The sequence below is a fragment of the Ranitomeya variabilis genome, chromosome 2 (assembly GCF_051348905.1).
Source record: "Ranitomeya variabilis isolate aRanVar5 chromosome 2, aRanVar5.hap1, whole genome shotgun sequence".
In the NCBI taxonomy this organism is placed as follows: domain Eukaryota; kingdom Metazoa; phylum Chordata; class Amphibia; order Anura; family Dendrobatidae; genus Ranitomeya; species Ranitomeya variabilis.
The window spans coordinates 393,580,231-393,600,125 of NC_135233.1; positions in this window are offsets into that span (position 1 = coordinate 393,580,231).

Sequence of the window (19,895 nt, forward strand, 5' to 3'; positions counted from 1 at the left end):
ACCTTTTCCTTTTGCATCTTTTGAGCTGCACAAGCTGGCTCTTTCAGCTACAAATGCCTTGGGGGGGGGGGTTAAAGGTTCCCTTTCTCCAATCAGGCTTCGGCCTACATTGTGTTCCTCTGCTTCTACTGCTGTCCCTGGGCTCCAACACCGCTAGTTGTTGCCTGGTAGTGCTGTACGCACAGTCAACAGTCGCTCCTCTGTTATTGGGGTTCAGTAACGTCAGCTGTTCCCCTGCTGTGTGTGTGGCAATCCCTCCAACCTCCTCCAACCTCATCCAAACTCCTCCTCCTCCACCTGTCCCTGGGCTCCAACACCGCTAGTTGCCGTCCAGAAGTGCTGTACGCACAGTCAACAGTCGCTCCTCTGTTATTGGGGTTCAGTAACGTCAGCTGTTCCCCTGCTGTGTGTGTGGCAATCCCTCCTACCTCCTCCAACCTCCTCCTACCTCCTCCTCCTCCACCTGTCCCTGGGCTCCAACACCGCCAGTTGCCGTCCAGAAGTGCTGTACGCACAGTCAACAGTCCCTCCTCTGTTATTGGGGTTCAGTAACGTCAGCTGTTCCCCTGCTGTGTGTGTGGCAATCCCTCCTACCTCCTCCAACCTCCTCCTACCTCCTCCTCCACCTGTCCCTGGGCTCCAACACCGCCAGTTGCCGTCCAGAAGTGCTGTACGCACAGTCAACAGTCCCTCCTCTGTTATTGGGGTTCAGTAACGTCAGCTGTTCCCCTGCTGTGTGTGTGGCAATCCCTCCTACCTCCTCCTTCCTCCTCCACCTGTCCCTGGGCTCCAACACCGCCAGTTGCCGTCCAGAAGTGCTGTACGCACAGTCAACAGTCCCTCCTCTGTTATTGGGGTTCAGTAACGTCAGCTGTTCCCCTGCTGTGTGTGTGGCAATCCCTCCTACCTCCTCCAACCTCCTCCAACCTCCTCCTCCTCCACCTGTCCCTGGGCTCCAACACCGCTAGTTGCCGTCCAGAAGTGCTGTACGCACAGTCAACAGTCGCTCCTCTGTTATTGGGGTTCAGTAACGTCAGCTGTTCCCCTGCTGTGTGTGTGGCAATCCCTCCTACCTCCTCCAACCTCCTCCTACCTCCTCCTCCTCCACCTGTCCCTGGGCTCCAACACCGCCAGTTGCCGTCCAGAAGTGCTGTACGCACAGTCAACAGTCCCTCCTCTGTTATTGGGGTTCAGTAACGTCAGCTGTTCCCCTGCTGTGTGTGTGGCAATCCCTCCTACCTCCTCCTACCTCCTCCTCCTCCACCTGTCCCTGGGCTCCAACACCGCCAGTTGCCGTCCAGAAGTGCTGTACGCACAGTCAACAGTCCCTCCTCTGTTATTGGGGTTCAGTAACGTCAGCTGTTCCCCTGCTGTGTGTGTGGCAATCCCTCCTACCTCCTCCTTCCTCCTCCACCTGTCCCTGGGCTCCAACACCGCCAGTTGCCGTCCAGAAGTGCTGTACGCACAGTCAACAGTCCCTCCTCTGTTATTGGGGTTCAGTAACGTCAGCTGTTCCCCTGCTGTGTGTGTGGCAATCCCTCCTACCTCCTCCAACCTCCTCCAACCTCCTCCTCCTCCACCTGTCCCTGGGCTCCAACACCGCTAGTTGCCGTCCAGAAGTGCTGTACGCACAGTCAACAGTCGCTCCTCTGTTATTGGGGTTCAGTAACGTCAGCTGTTCCCCTGCTGTGTGTGTGGCAATCCCTCCTACCTCCTCCAACCTCCTCCTACCTCCTCCTCCTCCACCTGTCCCTGGGCTCCAACACCGCCAGTTGCCGTCCAGAAGTGCTGTACGCACAGTCAACAGTCCCTCCTCTGTTATTGGGGTTCAGTAACGTCAGCTGTTCCCCTGCTGTGTGTGTGGCAATCCCTCCTACCTCCTCCTACCTCCTCCACCTGTCCCTGGGCTCCAACACCGCCAGTTGCCGTCCAGAAGTGCTGTACGCACAGTCAACAGTCCCTCCTCTGTTATTGGGGTTCAGTAACGTCAGCTGTTCCCCTGCTGTGTGTGTGGCAATCCCTCCAACCTCCTCCAACCTCATCCAAACTCCTCCTCCTCCACCTGTCCCTGGGCTCCAACACCGCTAGTTGCCGTCCAGAAGTGCTGTACGCACAGTCAACAGTCGCTCCTCTGTTATTGGGGTTCAGTAACGTCAGCTGTTCCCCTGCTGTGTGTGTGGCAATCCCTCCTACCTCCTCCAACCTCCTCCTACCTCCTCCTCCTCCACCTGTCCCTGGGCTCCAACACCGCCAGTTGCCGTCCAGAAGTGCTGTACGCACAGTCAACAGTCCCTCCTCTGTTATTGGGGTTCAGTAACGTCAGCTGTTCCCCTGCTGTGTGTGTGGCAATCCCTCCTACCTCCTCCTACCTCCTCCACCTGTCCCTGGGCTCCAACACCGCCAGTTGCCGTCCAGAAGTGCTGTACGCACAGTCAACAGTCCCTCCTCTGTTATTGGGGTTCAGTAACGTCAGCTGTTCCCCTGCTGTGTGTGTGGCAATCCCTCCAACCTCCTCCAACCTCATCCAAACTCCTCCTCCTCCACCTGTCCCTGGGCTCCAACACCGCTAGTTGCCGTCCAGAAGTGCTGTACGCACAGTCAACAGTCGCTCCTCTGTTATTGGGGTTCAGTAACGTCAGCTGTTCCCCTGCTGTGTGTGTGGCAATCCCTCCTACCTCCTCCAACCTCCTCCTACCTCCTCCTCCTCCACCTGTCCCTGGGCTCCAACACCGCCAGTTGCCGTCCAGAAGTGCTGTACGCACAGTCAACAGTCCCTCCTCTGTTATTGGGGTTCAGTAACGTCAGCTGTTCCCCTGCTGTGTGTGTGGCAATCCCTCCTACCTCCTCCTACCTCCTCCACCTGTCCCTGGGCTCCAACACCGCCAGTTGCCGTCCAGAAGTGCTGTACGCACAGTCAACAGTCCCTCCTCTGTTATTGGGGTTCAGTAACGTCAGCTGTTCCCCTGCTGTGTGTGTGGCAATCCCTCCAACCTCCTCCAACCTCATCCAAACTCCTCCTCCTCCACCTGTCCCTGGGCTCCAACACCGCTAGTTGCCGTCCAGAAGTGCTGTACGCACAGTCAACAGTCGCTCCTCTGTTATTGGGGTTCAGTAACGTCAGCTGTTCCCCTGCTGTGTGTGTGGCAATCCCTCCTACCTCCTCCAACCTCCTCCTACCTCCTCCTCCTCCACCTGTCCCTGGGCTCCAACACCGCCAGTTGCCGTCCAGAAGTGCTGTACGCACAGTCAACAGTCCCTCCTCTGTTATTGGGGTTCAGTAACGTCAGCTGTTCCCCTGCTGTGTGTGTGGCAATCCCTCCTACCTCCTCCTACCTCCTCCTCCTCCACCTGTCCCTGGGCTCCAACACCGCCAGTTGCCGTCCAGAAGTGCTGTACGCACAGTCAACAGTCCCTCCTCTGTTATTGGGGTTCAGTAACGTCAGCTGTTCCCCTGCTGTGTGTGTGGCAATCCCTCCTACCTCCTCCAACCTCCTCCAACCTCCTCCTCCTCCACCTGTCCCTGGGCTCCAACACCGCTAGTTGCCGTCCAGAAGTGCTGTACGCACAGAGCCAAACACCTCGCCAATGTGTTAGTGGGGTTCAGCACCGCCAGCTGTTCCCCTGCTGTGTATACGGCAACGTGTACTGCGACCGCCACGCAGACACAACAAGTTAAATGTAAGGGAACCTGACCCCCCCCCCCCCCAGGCGTTTGTTACTGAAGGAGCCACCTTGTGCAGCAGTAATAATGCAAAGGGAAAAAGTGCCTCTTTTCGTGATGCTCCTTGCACATGCTGAACCTAACACTTATGAAATGTGTCCCCACACAGCGTTAAACCGTCCGGTAGGTGGAACTTTCCTTTGTCGTGTGACGCAGCACAGCCATCATTTTTACCCCCTTGGCGCCGTGCGCCCACTCCTCAGCGTTGTTTGAATCTGTCCCGGAGCCTGCGCTGTTAGGTTAGCCCTTGGCCATGCACACATGTTGCGCTGCCCGTCTTCTGACCTCATTTGGTGTCAGGCTGGCTGCGCCTGTGCGGGTGCGCTGGTCGAGATCCCGCCTCGCAGTGTCGTCTAATGTAATCCCACCGCGGGCCTGTGATCCGTGCCCGTGCGCAGTGCATATCCTCTCCTCTCACTCCCCTCCCTACGGCTTCTTCAGACTGTGCGATGTCAGCTGGTCCCTAATAGCATGCCACGGCCGTGACAACGCACAGTCTGAAAAAGCCGTAGGGAGGGGAGTGAGAGGACAGGATATGCACTGCGCACGGGCACGGATCACAGGCCCGCGGTGGGATTACATTAGACGACACTGCGAGGCGGGATCTCGGCCAGCGCACCCGCACAGGCGCAGCCAGCCTGACACCAAATGAGGTCAGAAGACGGGCAGCGCAACATGTGTGCATGGCCAAGGGCTAACCTAACAGCGCAGGCTCCGGGACAGATTCAAACAACGCTGAGGAGTGGGCGCACGGCGCCAAGGGGGTAAAAATGATGGCTGTGCTGCGTCACACGACAAAGGAAAGTTCCACCTACCGGACGGTTTAACGCTGTGAGGAGACACATTTCATAAATGTTTGGTTCCGCATGTACAAGGACCATAATTAAAAGAGCTAAGTTTACCTTTTCCAGCATTAGTGCTGTACACAATGGCTCTTTCAGCTACAAACGCCTGGGGGGGGGGGTGTTAAAGGTTTCCTTTCAACTTGCTCGAGTGCAGGCTTCGGCCTACACTCCGCTCCCCCTGCTCCTCCTGCTGACCCTGGGCTCTAACACCGCCAGTTTTTGCCCAGATGTGCTAGCTGCACAGAGAAAAACACCAGCCAATGTGTCAGTGGGGTTCAGCACCGCCAGCTGTTCCCCTGCTGTGTAGCCGGCAACGTGTCCTGCAAAAGCCACGCAGACACAACACACCCAAAGCTGCCGCCTGTGCAGGCTTCGGCCTACACTCCCCTCCCCCTGCTCCTCCTCCTCCTGCTCCTCCTCCTGCTGTCCCTGGGCTCTAACACACCGCCAGTTTTTGCCCAGATGTGCTAGCTGCACAGAGAAAAACACCAGCCAATGTGTCAGTGGGGTCCAGCACCGCCAGCTGTTCCCCTGCTGTGCAGCCGGCAACGTGTCCTGCAAAAGCCACGCAGACACAAGAACTGAAATTGAAGGGAACCTGTCCCCCCTCCCCCAGGCGTTTTTACGTTATCCAGCCACCTTGTACAGCGGTAATGCTGCATGTGTGCAAGGTGGCTCATAAACGTATTCTCCTCGCACATGTGGAACTGAAAACACGTCTGAAATGTGTCCTCTGTGTGACCATTTAACCGTCCCGGGGGTGTGACTTTCCTTTGTAATGACACGCTGCAACCCCCTTGGTAGCGCTGCCCGTCTTCTGGCATCATTGTTTGGCTGGCTGCGCCTCTGCGGCCGCCCTGACCCACACAACGCCCCTCGGTGTCTTATTTATTGGGACTGCGAGGGTGTGATTGATGGGCAGGATCAGTGCATCAGTTCGCCTGTCCCTCCTCTCCTTCCGCCTTCTTCGGACTGTGCGGCTTCATGGCCGTGGCATGCGATAAGGGATCAGATGACGCCGCACAGTCTGAAGCGGGTGTAAGGACCCGCGTGTGAGAGGCGAACATATGTGCTGCGCCAGGCCCTGAATCCCAGCCCCGCAGTGTTTTAACAATGTTAAGACACTGCGGGGCTGGGATTCATGGTCATCGCGAACCGCAACGGCCGACATTAAATGATGTCAGAAGATGGGCAGCGCTAACGGCGCTAGGCCAGGGGATAACACGACAGCGCAGACTCCTGTACAGCAAATAACAACGCTCAGGAGGCTGCACCCAGCACCAAGGTGGGATTCTTGACATCTGTGCTGCGTCTCATTACAAAGGGAACTCTCGCCTCCATTACACAGTTTGACTGTATAAAGGGCTAAATGTTATACGTGTTCCATTCAGCGTGTGCAAGGAGAAAAATTACAAGAGCAACCTTTGACTTGCGCAGCACTACTGCTGCATAAGCTGTGGCTCTTCTACTTTGTAACCCCTGAGGGGGGGTTAAAGGTGACTTTTGAAATCGGTTCAATTAGGCTTCGGCCTACACTCTGCTCCACCTGCAGAGCCCGGGCTCCAACAACGCTAGTTGCTGTCCGGAAGTGCTGGCTGCACAGAGCCAAACACCTCGCCAATGTGTCAGTGGGGTCCAGCACCGCCAGCTGTTCCCCTGCTGTGTAGCCGGCAACGTGTCCTGCAAAAGCCACGCAGACACAACACACCCAAAGCTGCCGCCTGTGCAGGCTTCGGCCTACACTCCCCTCCCCCTGCTCCTCCTCCTCCTGCTCCTCCTCCTGCTGTCCCTGGGCTCTAACACACCGCCAGTTTTTGCCCAGATGTGCTAGCTGCACAGAGAAAAACACCAGCCAATGTGTCAGTGGGGTCCAGCACCGCCAGCTGTTCCCCTGCTGTGCAGCCGGCAACGTGTCCTGCAAAAGCCACGCAGACACAAGAACTGAAATTGAAGGGAACCTGTCCCCCCTCCCCCAGGCGTTTTTACGTTATCCAGCCACCTTGTACAGCGGTAATGCTGCATGTGTGCAAGGTGGCTCATAAACGTATTCTCCTCGCACATGTGGAACTGAAAACACGTCTGAAATGTGTCCTCTGTGTGACCATTTAACCGTCCCGGGGGTGTGACTTTCCTTTGTAATGACACGCTGCAACCCCCTTGGTAGCGCTGCCCGTCTTCTGGCATCATTGTTTGGCTGGCTGCGCCTCTGCGGCCGCCCTGACCCACACAACGCCCCTCGGTGTCTTATTTATTGGGACTGCGAGGGTGTGATTGATGGGCAGGATCAGTGCATCAGTTCGCCTGTCCCTCCTCTCCTTCCGCCTTCTTCGGACTGTGCGGCTTCATGGCCGTGGCATGCGATAAGGGATCAGATGACGCCGCACAGTCTGAAGCGGGTGTAAGGACCCGCGTGTGAGAGGCGAACATATGTGCTGCGCCAGGCCCTGAATCCCAGCCCCGCAGTGTTTTAACAATGTTAAGACACTGCGGGGCTGGGATTCATGGTCATCGCGAACCGCAACGGCCGACATTAAATGATGTCAGAAGATGGGCAGCGCTAACGGCGCTAGGCCAGGGGATAACACGACAGCGCAGACTCCTGTACAGCAAATAACAACGCTCAGGAGGCTGCACCCAGCACCAAGGTGGGATTCTTGACATCTGTGCTGCGTCTCATTACAAAGGGAACTCTCGCCTCCATTACACAGTTTGACTGTATAAAGGGCTAAATGTTATACGTGTTCCATTCAGCGTGTGCAAGGAGAAAAATTACAAGAGCAACCTTTGACTTGCGCAGCACTACTGCTGCATAAGCTGTGGCTCTTCTACTTTCTAACCCCTGAGGGGGGGTTAAAGGTGACTTTTGAAATCGGTTCAATTAGGCTTCGGCCTACACTCTGCTCCACCTGCAGAGCCCGGGCTCCAACAACGCTAGTTGCTGTCCGGAAGTGCTGGCTGCACAGAGCCAAACACCTCGCCAATGTGTCAGTGGGGTCCAGCACCGCCAGCTGTTCCCCTGCTGTGTAGCCGGCAACGTGTCCTGCAAAAGCCACGCAGACACAACACACCCAAAGCTGCCGCCTGTGCAGGCTTCGGCCTACACTCCCCTCCCCCTGCTCCTCCTCCTCCTGCTCCTCCTCCTGCTGTCCCTGGGCTCTAACACACCGCCAGTTTTTGCCCAGATGTGCTAGCTGCACAGAGAAAAACACCAGCCAATGTGTCAGTGGGGTCCAGCACCGCCAGCTGTTCCCCTGCTGTGCAGCCGGCAACGTGTCCTGCAAAAGCCACGCAGACACAAGAACTGAAATTGAAGGGAACCTGTCCCCCCTCCCCCAGGCGTTTTTACGTTATCCAGCCACCTTGTACAGCGGTAATGCTGCATGTGTGCAAGGTGGCTCATAAACGTATTCTCCTCGCACATGTGGAACTGAAAACACGTCTGAAATGTGTCCTCTGTGTGACCATTTAACCGTCCCGGGGGTGTGACTTTCCTTTGTAATGACACGCTGCAACCCCCTTGGTAGCGCTGCCCGTCTTCTGGCATCATTGTTTGGCTGGCTGCGCCTCTGCGGCCGCCCTGACCCACACAACGCCCCTCGGTGTCTTATTTATTGGGACTGCGAGGGTGTGATTGATGGGCAGGATCAGTGCATCAGTTCGCCTGTCCCTCCTCTCCTTCCGCCTTCTTCGGACTGTGCGGCTTCATGGCCGTGGCATGCGATAAGGGATCAGATGACGCCGCACAGTCTGAAGCGGGTGTAAGGACCCGCGTGTGAGAGGCGAACATATGTGCTGCGCCAGGCCCTGAATCCCAGCCCCGCAGTGTTTTAACAATGTTAAGACACTGCGGGGCTGGGATTCATGGTCATCGCGAACCGCAACGGCCGACATTAAATGATGTCAGAAGATGGGCAGCGCTAACGGCGCTAGGCCAGGGGATAACACGACAGCGCAGACTCCTGTACAGCAAATAACAACGCTCAGGAGGCTGCACCCAGCACCAAGGTGGGATTCTTGACATCTGTGCTGCGTCTCATTACAAAGGGAACTCTCGCCTCCATTACACAGTTTGACTGTATAAAGGGCTAAATGTTATACGTGTTCCATTCAGCGTGTGCAAGGAGAAAAATTACAAGAGCAACCTTTGACTTGCGCAGCACTACTGCTGCATAAGCTGTGGCTCTTCTACTTTCTAACCCCTGAGGGGGGGTTAAAGGTTACCTTTGAAATTGGTTCAAGTAGGCTTCGGCCTACACTCTGCTCCCCCTGCAGAGCCCGGGCTACAACACCGCTCGTTGCTGTCCGGAAGTGCTGGCTGCACAGAGCCAAACACCTCGCCAATGTGTCAGTGGGGTCCAGCACCGCCAGCTGTTCCCCTGCTGTGTAGCCGGCAACGTGTCCTGCGACCGCCACGCAGACACAACACACCCAAAGCTGCCGCCAGTGCAGGCTTCGGCCTACACTCCCCTCCCCCTGCTCCTGCTCCTCCTCCTTCTCCTGCTGTCCCTGGGCTCTAACACACCGCCAGTTGGGGCCCAGATGTGCTAGCTGCACAGAGAAAAACACCAGCCAATGTGTCAGTGGGGTTCAGCACCGCCAGCTGTTCCCCTGCTGTGCAGCCGGCATCGTGTCCTGCAAAAGCCACGCAGACACTTGCTCTTGTACCTTCTGCTCCCCATCCTGGTTCCAGTACCGTCAGCTGGTTCCGGGCAGAGCCTTTGGCTTAGGTGCCTCCCTTTGGTATCCGAGTTCCACCAACGTCAGGTGGTCCTTGGTAGTGCTTTCAGGCACGGGTACCTCCTGCTTAGTAACCGGGTTCCAGTAACGTCAGCTGGTCCTCGGTAGTTCCATTGGCTCTTGGACCTTCGGCTACCCATCCGGGTTCCAGCACCGTCAGCTGGTTCTCGGCAGTGTCTTTTGCTCTTGTACCTTCTGCTCCCCATCCTGGTTCCAGTACCGTCAGCTGGTTCCGGGCAGAGCCTTTGGCTTAGGTGCCTCCCTCTGGGTATCTGAGTTCCACCAACGTCAGGTGGTCCTTGGTAGTGCTTTCAGCACGGGTACCTCCTGCTTAGTAACCGGGTTCCAGTAACGTCAGCTGGTCCTCGGTCGTTCCATTGGCTCTTGGACCTTCGGGTAGCCATCTGAGCTCCAGTTCCATCAGCTGGTTCTCGGCATTCTCTCAGCCTTCTTGTACCTTCTGCTGCATTTCCAAGTTCAAGAGACTAAACACGATGACCCGGAAGACCACCCCTAAGATGACGACGACACCAGAGACGACAACCACCGTGATGACGACGACCCTGGAGACGATGACCCTGAAGACCACCCCGATGACGACGACCCCGGAGACGACCCCGATGACGACGACCCCGGAGACGACGACCCTGGAGACGACGACGACCTGGAAGACCGAGAAGCAGAAGAACAAGAGGCTGCAGAACAAAGAGCAGAAGGACATTAAGCATAACACAAAATATCAGAGCAAAAAATATTATGTAAATTATAAGCAGAAGAAGACTAAGCAGTGTATGGGGGTGAGTCCGTTCCTCCTCGTGGTGCCCCTGGATAAAGCCTGATGCTGCAGGCCAAACTGAACGCGGACAAATGTAACTGTTTTGTGACAGGCAGAACGGAAGGTGTAATCTTCAAACTTTTATAGATAACAACTACGGGAATGCCTGTCACAAATAAGAATATGATGAAGAAGTAGAATATGATGAAGATAATAGTAAAATAAAAAGAATATGAACAATGTAACCCAAAAAATAATAGGTAGAAGATGAAGAAGAAGATGAAGAAGGTGAAGAAGTTGATGTCAAAGAAGCTGATGATGAGGATAATGAAGAAGAAAGCGTGGGAGAAGTAAAAAAGAAGGTGAAGGGCGTGGAAGTAGTGAAACATCAATATCTGACATAAAAAAAAAAAATAACATAGTCAAATTCTTTCTAACGCCGAACGTCATAAAAAAAAAAAAAAAATCCTGCTATTCTATTAGATTGGGCTAAACCTCTGTGCCTTTAATGTCTCCGCCACGTCCCCCAATACATCCTACATTATTCTTAGTTGTTTTCCTTCATGTAGAATGAACCTACAAGTGTATAAAGGGTTTATTTTAATTCCGATATTTTCGTCCCATTGACTTGCATTGGGATCGGGTATCGGTATCGGATTGGATTCCGATACTGTGACGGTATCGGCCGATACTTTCCGATTCCGATACTTTCCGATATCGGAAAGTATCGCTCAACACTAGTAGTTAGTCCAGGCTTGAAAATGCATGGTGGTTAAGTGTCTATGCATGCAACTAGTATTTAGACTTTTCAGATTCTGACCTCTGCTTAAGCTAGTTGAACATTTTTGACAGATGACTTTGCGCTGATCAGTTGGATGTTGTTTAAAAAAATGCCAGACTGCACTCTTCCTAGACTCGGATCCCTTTTCAGGGATTGCAGACTGAGCTTTAACCGGATGGCAACGCTGTGCTCCAACAGGTTTTGGCTTTGACACGCGTTTTGGGCCAGATACGGGCCCGGCAGATGGAACCTGTTGCGATGTTGATGCCTGCTGCGGCCCCTCCTCCACCTCCGCTTCTGAACTACTGCCGCCTGCACCCTGTTCCCCCAATGGCTGCCAATCGGGGTCAATAACTGGGTCATCTATTACCTCCTCTTCGAGCTCGTGTGCAACTTCGTCTGTGTCACTGTGTCGGTCGGTGGTATAGCGTTCGTGGCGGGGCAACATAGTCTCATCAGGGTCTGATTGTGGATCTGTACCCTGAGAGGGCAATGTGGTGGTCTGAGTCAAAGGAGCAGCATAGTACTCTGGCTGTGGCTGTGCATCAGTGCACTCCATGTCAGAATATACTTGTAATGGGCATGGCCTGTGAAATGTTTCACTTTCTAAGCCAGGGACGGTATGTGTAAAGAGCTCCATGGAGTGACCCGTTGTGTCGCCTGCTGCATCCTTCTCTCTTGTTGTAGTTTTTGCTGAGGAGGACAAGGAAGCGACTTGTCCCTGACCGTGAACATCCACAAGCGACGCGCTGCTTTTACATTTACCAGTTTCGGAAGAGGAGGCAAAAGAGCTAGAGGCTGAGTCTGCAATGTAAGCCAAAACTTGCTGTTGCTGCTCCGCCTTTAAAAGCGGTTTTCCTACTCCCAGAAAAGAGAGCGTTCGAGGCCTTGTGTAGCCTGACGACGAAACTGGCTCCACAGCTCCAGACTTAGGTGGAATATTTTTATCCCCACGACCACCTGATGCTCCACTACCACTACCATCATTACCAGCTGACAATGAACGCCCACGACGACCTCTTGCACCAGACTTCCTCATTGTTTTAAAATCTTAACCAAAGTAACTTTATTTGTTGCTGTCAAACAACTTACACAGTGAGCTATAACTTCAGTATGATTTCAATATCCCTTAACAGGTTGGTGAGACCACAAGGAAAATCAGGCACAATGTTACACACTCTGTTTTCTGTGGCACAAAATCACAGAGATGACACACACGCAGGACTGTCACTCAAGCACTAATGTCAATATTAATCTCCCACCTAATTTATTTTTTTTTTTTTCTCAGGGAGACTTTAGAAACCAAATAATATTAAAAAAAAAAAAAAAAAAAAAGGCTTTCTATGGCCCACAATTAGAGAGAGAGAGGTGGCACACCCAGGAGTCAAGACTGGCGCACAAGCTGAAAGGGCAATATTACTCTCCCACTGTTTTTTTAAGTTTTTTTTTTTTTTCAGGGAGACTTTAGAAACCAAATAATATTAAAAAAACCAAAAAAAAAATAGCCTTTCTATGGCCCACTGAATGAGAGAGAGAGGTGGCACACCCAGGAGTCAAGACTGGCACACAAGCTGAAAGGGCAATATTACTCTCCCACTGTTTTTTTATGTATTTTTTGTTTTTTAAGGGAGACTTTAGAAACCCAATAATATTTAAAAAAAAAAATAAACAGGCTTTCTATGGCCCACTGAATGAAAGGGAGAGAGGTGGCACACCCAGGAGTCAAGACTGGCACACAAGCTGAAAGGGCAATATTACTCTCCCACTGTTTTTTGTATGGTTTTTTTTTTTTTTTTCAGGGAGACTTTAGAAACCAAATAATATTAAAAAAACCAAAAAAAAAATAGCCTTTCTATGGCCCACTGAATGAGAGAGAGAGGTGGCACACCCAGGAGTCAAGACTGGCACACAAGCTGAAAGGGCAATATTACTCTCCCACTGTTTTTTTTATGTATTTTTTGTTTTTTAAGGGAGACTTTAGAAACCCAATAATATTTAAAAAAAAAAATAAATAGGCTTTCTATGGCCCACTGAATGAAAGGGAGAGAGGTGGCACACCCAGGAGTCAAGACTGGCACACAAGCTGAAAGGGCAATATTACTCTCCCACTGTTTTTTGTATGTTTTTTTTTTTTTTTTCAGGGAGACTTTAGAAACCAAATAATATTAAAAAAACCAAAAAAAAAAAAGCCTTTCTATGGCCCACTGAATGAGAGAGAGAGGTGGCACACCCAGGAGTCAAGACTGGCACACAAGCTGAAAGGGCAATATTACTCTCCCACTGTTTTTTTAGGTATTTTTTTTTTTTCAGGGAGACTTTAGAAACCAAATAATATTAAAAAAAAAAAAAAAAAAAATAGGCTTGCTATAGCCCACTGAATGAGAGATAGCACACACAGCAGTGGCACACAAGCCCTGACTGAGGCCAATATTTTTCTCCCACTGATTGATGTAGTGTTTTTGTGTTGAGGTAGAATTTAGAACACAAATCACGGAAAAAATAAATAGGCTTTCTATGGCCCACTCAGTGAGAGATGGCACACACAGGGATGGCACTGTAGCAGAAATGCCAATCTTAATCTCCCACAAAAAAAAAACAAAAAAAACAGGGACTGTCCTACAATTACTATCTCCCTGCAGTAATCTAAGCCAGGTATGGCAGGCAGCAATAGGAGTGGACTGATGCACAAATTAAATAAAAAGTGTGGACAAACAAAAAAGATAGCTGTGCAGAAAGGAAGGAACAAGAGGATATGTGCTTTGAAAAAAGCAGTTGGTTTCCACAGTGGCGTACACACAGCAATACAGCTATCACGGTCACGGAGCCTTCTAGGGCAGCCCAATGAGCTACAGCGCTGAGGGGAAAAAAAAAAAAAAATAGCTTCCACAGTCCCTGCACACCGAAGGTGGTGTTGGACAGTGGAAATCGCTGCAGCACAAGCGGTTTGGTGGTTAGTGGACCCTGCCTAACGCTCTCCCTGCTTCTGACAAAGCGGCAGCAACCTGTCCCTAAGCTCAGATCAGCAGCAGTAAGATGGCGGTCGGCGGGAACGCCCCTTTATAGCCCCTGTGACGCCGCAGACAGCAAGCCAATCACTGCAATGCCCTTCTCTAAGATGGTGGGGACCAGGATCTATGTCATCACGCTGCCCACACTCTGCGTTCACCTTCATTGGCTGAGAAATGGCGCTTTTCGTGTCATTGAAACGCGACTTTGGCGCGAAAGTCGCGTACCGCATGGCCGACAAGCACAGGGGTCGGATCGGGTTTCATGAGACGCCGACTTAGCCAAAAGTCGGCGACTTTTGAAAATGATCGACCCGTTTCGCTCAACCCTACCCACGACCAGTCGAGTCTTGAGACCCACAACCAGTCAAGTCTGGAGACCCACGACCAGTCAAGTCTGGAGACCCATGACCAGTCAAGTCTGGAGACCCACGACCAGTCAAGTCTGGAGACCCACGACCAGTCAAGTCTGGAGACCCACGACCAGTCAAGTCTGGAGACCCACGACAAGTCTAGTCTGGAGACCCATGACTAGTCTAGTCTGAAAACCCACGACCAGTTGAGTCTGGAGACCCGAGACCCGTCGAGTCTGGAGACCCCTGACCAGGCCACATATTTTGATCTGTTCTCAGATTACAGAACATGGATTTGTGAATCCATCCTTGTCCTGTCCAGAATCCAGGTCCTGTTCTGGAAAGAGGCTTTACACGGGAGTGTGTTTCATTTACCCAGAGTGAGATACAGACGCTTTACCACTGTTTGTATGACGACGAGTCATTTTACTTTCCTTCTAGTCAAACACCCCCTTACCTTAATAACTCTCAATCAGTTCATGAAGTTCTGGGCTTCAGGCCCAACATGGAGACTATAGAATAAACTGCAGCGGGGGACCACCAACTAAAATACTGGGAAACTGATGAAAATGGATTAGAAAGTGAATAATTTTTTTTAGTCCATACTTAATTTAGATTTTTATTCAATGCAAAATAAAGTCCATTCAGCAAGCCTGAGGGTACACTGACCACACTGGCATTGTGAGGGGGTGGTCGTCTTTAATTTCCATCCAGAAAATTTGCTCTTAAATTTGTTGGACCCTATAAGATAATCAAGATCATGAATCCAGTGACGGTTAAGCTCCAACACCCAATTGCATGGAGGATTAATAATTGTAACACGATTCCTCTGCTCATAGTGTCTGGGATTCAGTGATGGACACCTCTATCATCCTATCTTGTGCTGGGGTGTGCTGAGCTGTCGGTGCTTTGATTGACAGCGCGACTGACCTATCTGAGACTGGGAGGTGCAGAGATTTCCACAGGTGCTCCCTGATCTTGGTAATTACCCTGCTATCTAGATGAGCTGTCTGGCACAGGCATGTGGTCGCCTGATCCCTGTGATGTTAGTTCTGATCTTCTGGTGCTGACATTTGGACCATGTTCTGACTACCGTTGTTATTACCCCTTTGCATCTGATATTCTGCTGCTGAACTTTGGACTGGGTTCAGACTACCTGTTTGTTATTACCCTGTTAGGCGCCAGCACCAGGATTCTCCCACTGCATGGGGTAGATCCCAAGCCTTGTCTGCCTCTGTGGTTTCCCATTCTGCTTCAGCCACAGTGGGAGCTGCTTAGCAAAGACATCTGTCTCAGCGTCTTGCCCAGACTCGTGCTGTTCCCTTGGTTACTGCTGGCTCTCCAGCCAAAGCTATAGTAACTCAATAGGCAGCGGCGAGCAGGCATCCCAGAGGCTAAGTCCAGAAATCACTCTACTGAGCATGCTCGTGAGGTGGCGACCTTTCATTGGTGGTTGGTAGTCAGCTGCTCGGGTGATGTGGCAGTTCCGGATTGGTCCACGAGCAAGGTCCTGTCTGACTGGACTTGAACAGGAAATTATGAAAGGTTTCCTAGAGAACGCATCGGCGCACTAAGATCATTTATGTCTTGTGTATTGGTGGATACGTTACCACTCTGTGTGTGCACGTGTGCAGCTCCTAGCACTGCGATTGTGTGTCTAGGCAGGCAGTGTAGGGTGGTAACTCCCGCTAGGCCTAGCATCTGACTCCAGGCGGCTCAAGTCGTGTGTGCAGTTAGCACAGCCGAGTGTCAGAGCGAGCACAACCACCAGCTTAGACTTCCTTGGGGGGTAGCTATAGGGACCCCAACTAGCATCATTACTGCTTTACTCATGTGAAGTCTAACTGGGTAAAGCTATGAGTGCTTTGCTTTTAGTATTGCTCTGTGGTGCAACAGAGCTAGGTACTTAGCGATCTGTTCACACTGAGTGACCTTTAACTCGCTGTGTTCATAGTGCTAGCTCGCAGCTTCGCTCCGCTATTGTTCACTAGCTGAGGTTTTCCATCACTGCACGGTGGACCCGGGTTGCGATCGCACTTTATCTTAATTTATATTTAGTGCCATCTGCGAACCCTAACATACCCTTTTGCATCTGTTATTCTGCTGCTGACCTTTGGACCGTGTTCTGACTACCTGTTTGTTATTGCCCCTTTTTTAATCCGCTATTTCTCTGGTATTCTGTTCCTGGCATGTGATCTGACTTACGACTTCGTATTTTCCTTTGGTATACTACATGCTCTTTTGGTATTGACCCCGGAATGTCCAACTTTGCTGACTAATGGCCTGTCCGTGGGTTGTGACTAGCGTCAGATTTGTAATTAGCATCACAAATTCCTTCCATGTCTCTCTTAAGAAGTTTGAAGGGACACTGGGTTCTCAGGACAATATTGAGGTAGACTTGGAGGAGGACATGGAGTATGAGGTGGAACAAGTCTTGAAATCCTGACTTGTCAGATGGTGACTTCAGTTTCTCGCTAAGTGGAAAAGTTTTGGTCAAGGAAGATGCTAAAAACCTACTGGTTTGTACATTATCTGTATGATTGTGCTTTCGCAGTCATAAATAGTAGGATGGTGCAGCACTGTGGACAAAATGGTGGGTGGTAGACTGAGATGAAGTGATGTAGGAAGATGCAGCACTGTGGAGAGGACGGAAGGTGGTAGACAGATGAGGAGGAAATGTAGAATGGTGCAGCTCTGTGGAGAGGATGGAAGGTGGTAGACAGAGATGAGGAGATGTAGGGTGGTGCAAGACTGTGGAGAGGATGGAAGGTGGTAGACATAGATGAGGAGGAAATGTATGTTGGTGCAGCAGTGTGGAGAGGATGGAAGGTGGTAGACAGAGATGAGGAGATGTAGGGCGGTGCAGCACTGTGGAGAGGACATGGGGTGGCAGACAGATGAGGAGGAGATGTAGGGCGGTGCAGCACTGTGTAGATTTTTGTGTGTGAGAGTAATAAGTTTATTTTGTATTCTAGAGCAGGTAGGCAACCAGTGCAATGACTGACACAAGGCGCCTCTCAATCAGTCAAACCAGATCTCCACTTTTCACTGATGAGGGGCAGTACCCCGAAAAACAGTGTCTGCAAATTTAGATTCTGGCTTGGCTTTTATCCTAAGTCATGTGACAAGGCTTGTTAAAGGGTAGACATTGACTGTTAGGATTGCTACTTCCAATAGGTGGCACTAGAGTTCTAGTCCTCTTCCTCTCTGAAGAGACAATTTGCACAAGGTGGAGGTAATTGATTGAAGGGCATAGGGTACTGGCAATGCAGTGATTAGCTTCGGAACAATGCAGTGATGGGCACAAGTGGAGGCAGTGCAAGGACGGTTGTAGGATGGTGGCTGTGCAGGGAGTTGAATATGGTGAAGGCAGTGCAAGGACTAACACATGGTGGAGGCAGAACAGTTCTGGGAATTGGACAGAGGCATTTGTGTAGCGGCTGGACAGAGAAAGGAGTCTGTTGGCACAAAGCATTCAGGCTTGATAGATGAAGGAAGAGGAAGGCTGATTACTCGTAAAATTCTGTAACTTCATGGGACTTTATGCACTCAAAAGATGGCCGCTCTGACAGGATACCAAACATTTGCTGAGCAGCCGGCAGGATTTGGGGATATACAAGAAGTAAAATGGGCTCATATTATAGCAATGTGTAGGTGCCATTATATCACACACAGGCAGTTACAGCAGTGGAGTGTCGCTTTAAGCTCCGCAGCCATTCTGTAGAAATATTTCCCTCTTCCTTGCTTCTCTCATACCCAATAAATCATCCTGTTAAAGTCTGAATGCTTCCAATTAAATTATTAAATGAACAAAATTTTCAACATAACTTTTCATGTGGCTCAAAGTGGTAATAATGTCACTTATGGCTTGATTGTTTTCTCGGTTCTTCCTGTTAATCAACAAATCAATCAGGACCTTAATTGAATATGTCAAATCATGTGTTGTTCCATTCCTTGCAGATTTGCTTAATATTCCTCTTTTGTAACCCTTCTGTGGGCTATTTCTGAATAAGAAGGTAATTTTCATGCGCAGCGCGGCGGCTGCGACGCTCGGCCATTCTTAGATCAGCATTTTTCACCGTTGACAAGTTTTAATTTATAATCAGCTTTCTTACATTTCCAATGCTGCAATCACAATCTTAAGACCTTGAGCAGATAAAGAAAATTAAGGCTATTAACATGTTCCTGAATTGTTTGATTAACTCATTATAAATTATTCTGGATTTGAAAAGCTCGGATGAAAAGGCCACGGGGAGGGCGCACTGACTGACAGTGTCAACGTCGGGAAGGACAATACAAGCCTTTCTTACTAATTAGCTTATTTGGCATTCTGACATTTTGCCGGTGTTATTATTTAGCCGATAGATAATGAGAATAATAATAGAAAACATCTTGAAGACTTTGATTTCTGAAAACAGTCTGAGCGCTCGGAAGAAACATCTTGAATGTTAATTGTGCAAAATCTTCTTGACTTGAGTTGGCTGCGGAATAGGACCACGTCGGAGGAAGGAGCGCAACAAGGTAATTAATATGTGATTATTTGAGAAAAAGAAAAAAAAAAGAATCTCATTTTCCCTGCTGGAAAGGTGCCTGGAATTGAAGTTCTTCTGCATTAGTGACTTGTGGTGAAAAAAAGTATTAAATTATTATTAAAAAAGTTTTCCACACTTAAATTGGTAATCTGGATTTTTTTCCCCTTCTATAGCATTTTGATATTGTGATCGGCAGGTATCATGCACCTAGGTGTGGTATACCTGCTTGCGAACTGGCAGGTATCTGTAGAAGTGACTTACCCTTCTTGATCACGTTCCACATTATGCAGCTGTACTGAGCAGGGTAGCTGTGAATCCAGCACTGGGGTGAATTAAAATACAGTTTTTAGGACAGGTCATCAATATCATATTGGGGCAGTCTGTTTCAACATCCTACTGATCAGCAGTGAATAGTACCAAAACCAGCACACATATACACAGTGCAATGGTCATATTCGAATACTACAGCTCAGCTCTTAAACACTTTAACAGGAGCTGAGCAGGAGTATCCAAGAATGGACACTACAAAGTGAAGAGAGCTGTGCTGTTCTGCCTCCATTTGTTCCTTACATCCAGTGGCTGCCAAAGCAAAGTACAGGTGATCCACGAGGGTGCCAGGTGCCAACCCCCACTTATATGATACTAGATGGTAGCCCGATTCTAACGCATCGGGTATTCTAGAATATGTATGTAGTTTATTTAAGAAGATTTTAGAATAATACATTTGCAGCGCCCCAGAGTCCTGGTCGTTGCAGTACTGTCGCTCCGCCACTAAGGGGAGTGATGGTACGTCTGATGGCATTAAAGGAGTTCACCTGACCAGGTATCGCAGACACACATTACACTTCACACTCCGGCCACCAGGGGGAGTGGTTTTATCTATTAGGCCACTCCTCACACTCTGGTAAAACTGGGGGTTGGATAGGAAGTTAGGGAGAAAGCAGCTCGAGAGAGTATGGGAGAGGACCTGTCAGGGGTGGGATCCTGACAGCGGCCTAGAAAAAGGACAGATCGTTATGGAGCCGTGCCTGTGCCTTATAGCGTCAGACTCCTAAGAAAGGACACGAAGCGAAGTATATTGTGGAGAAGTGAGAAAAGAGATCACAGCACAAAAGTGATAGAACCAGAAGGAGTTGTGCCCCAAGA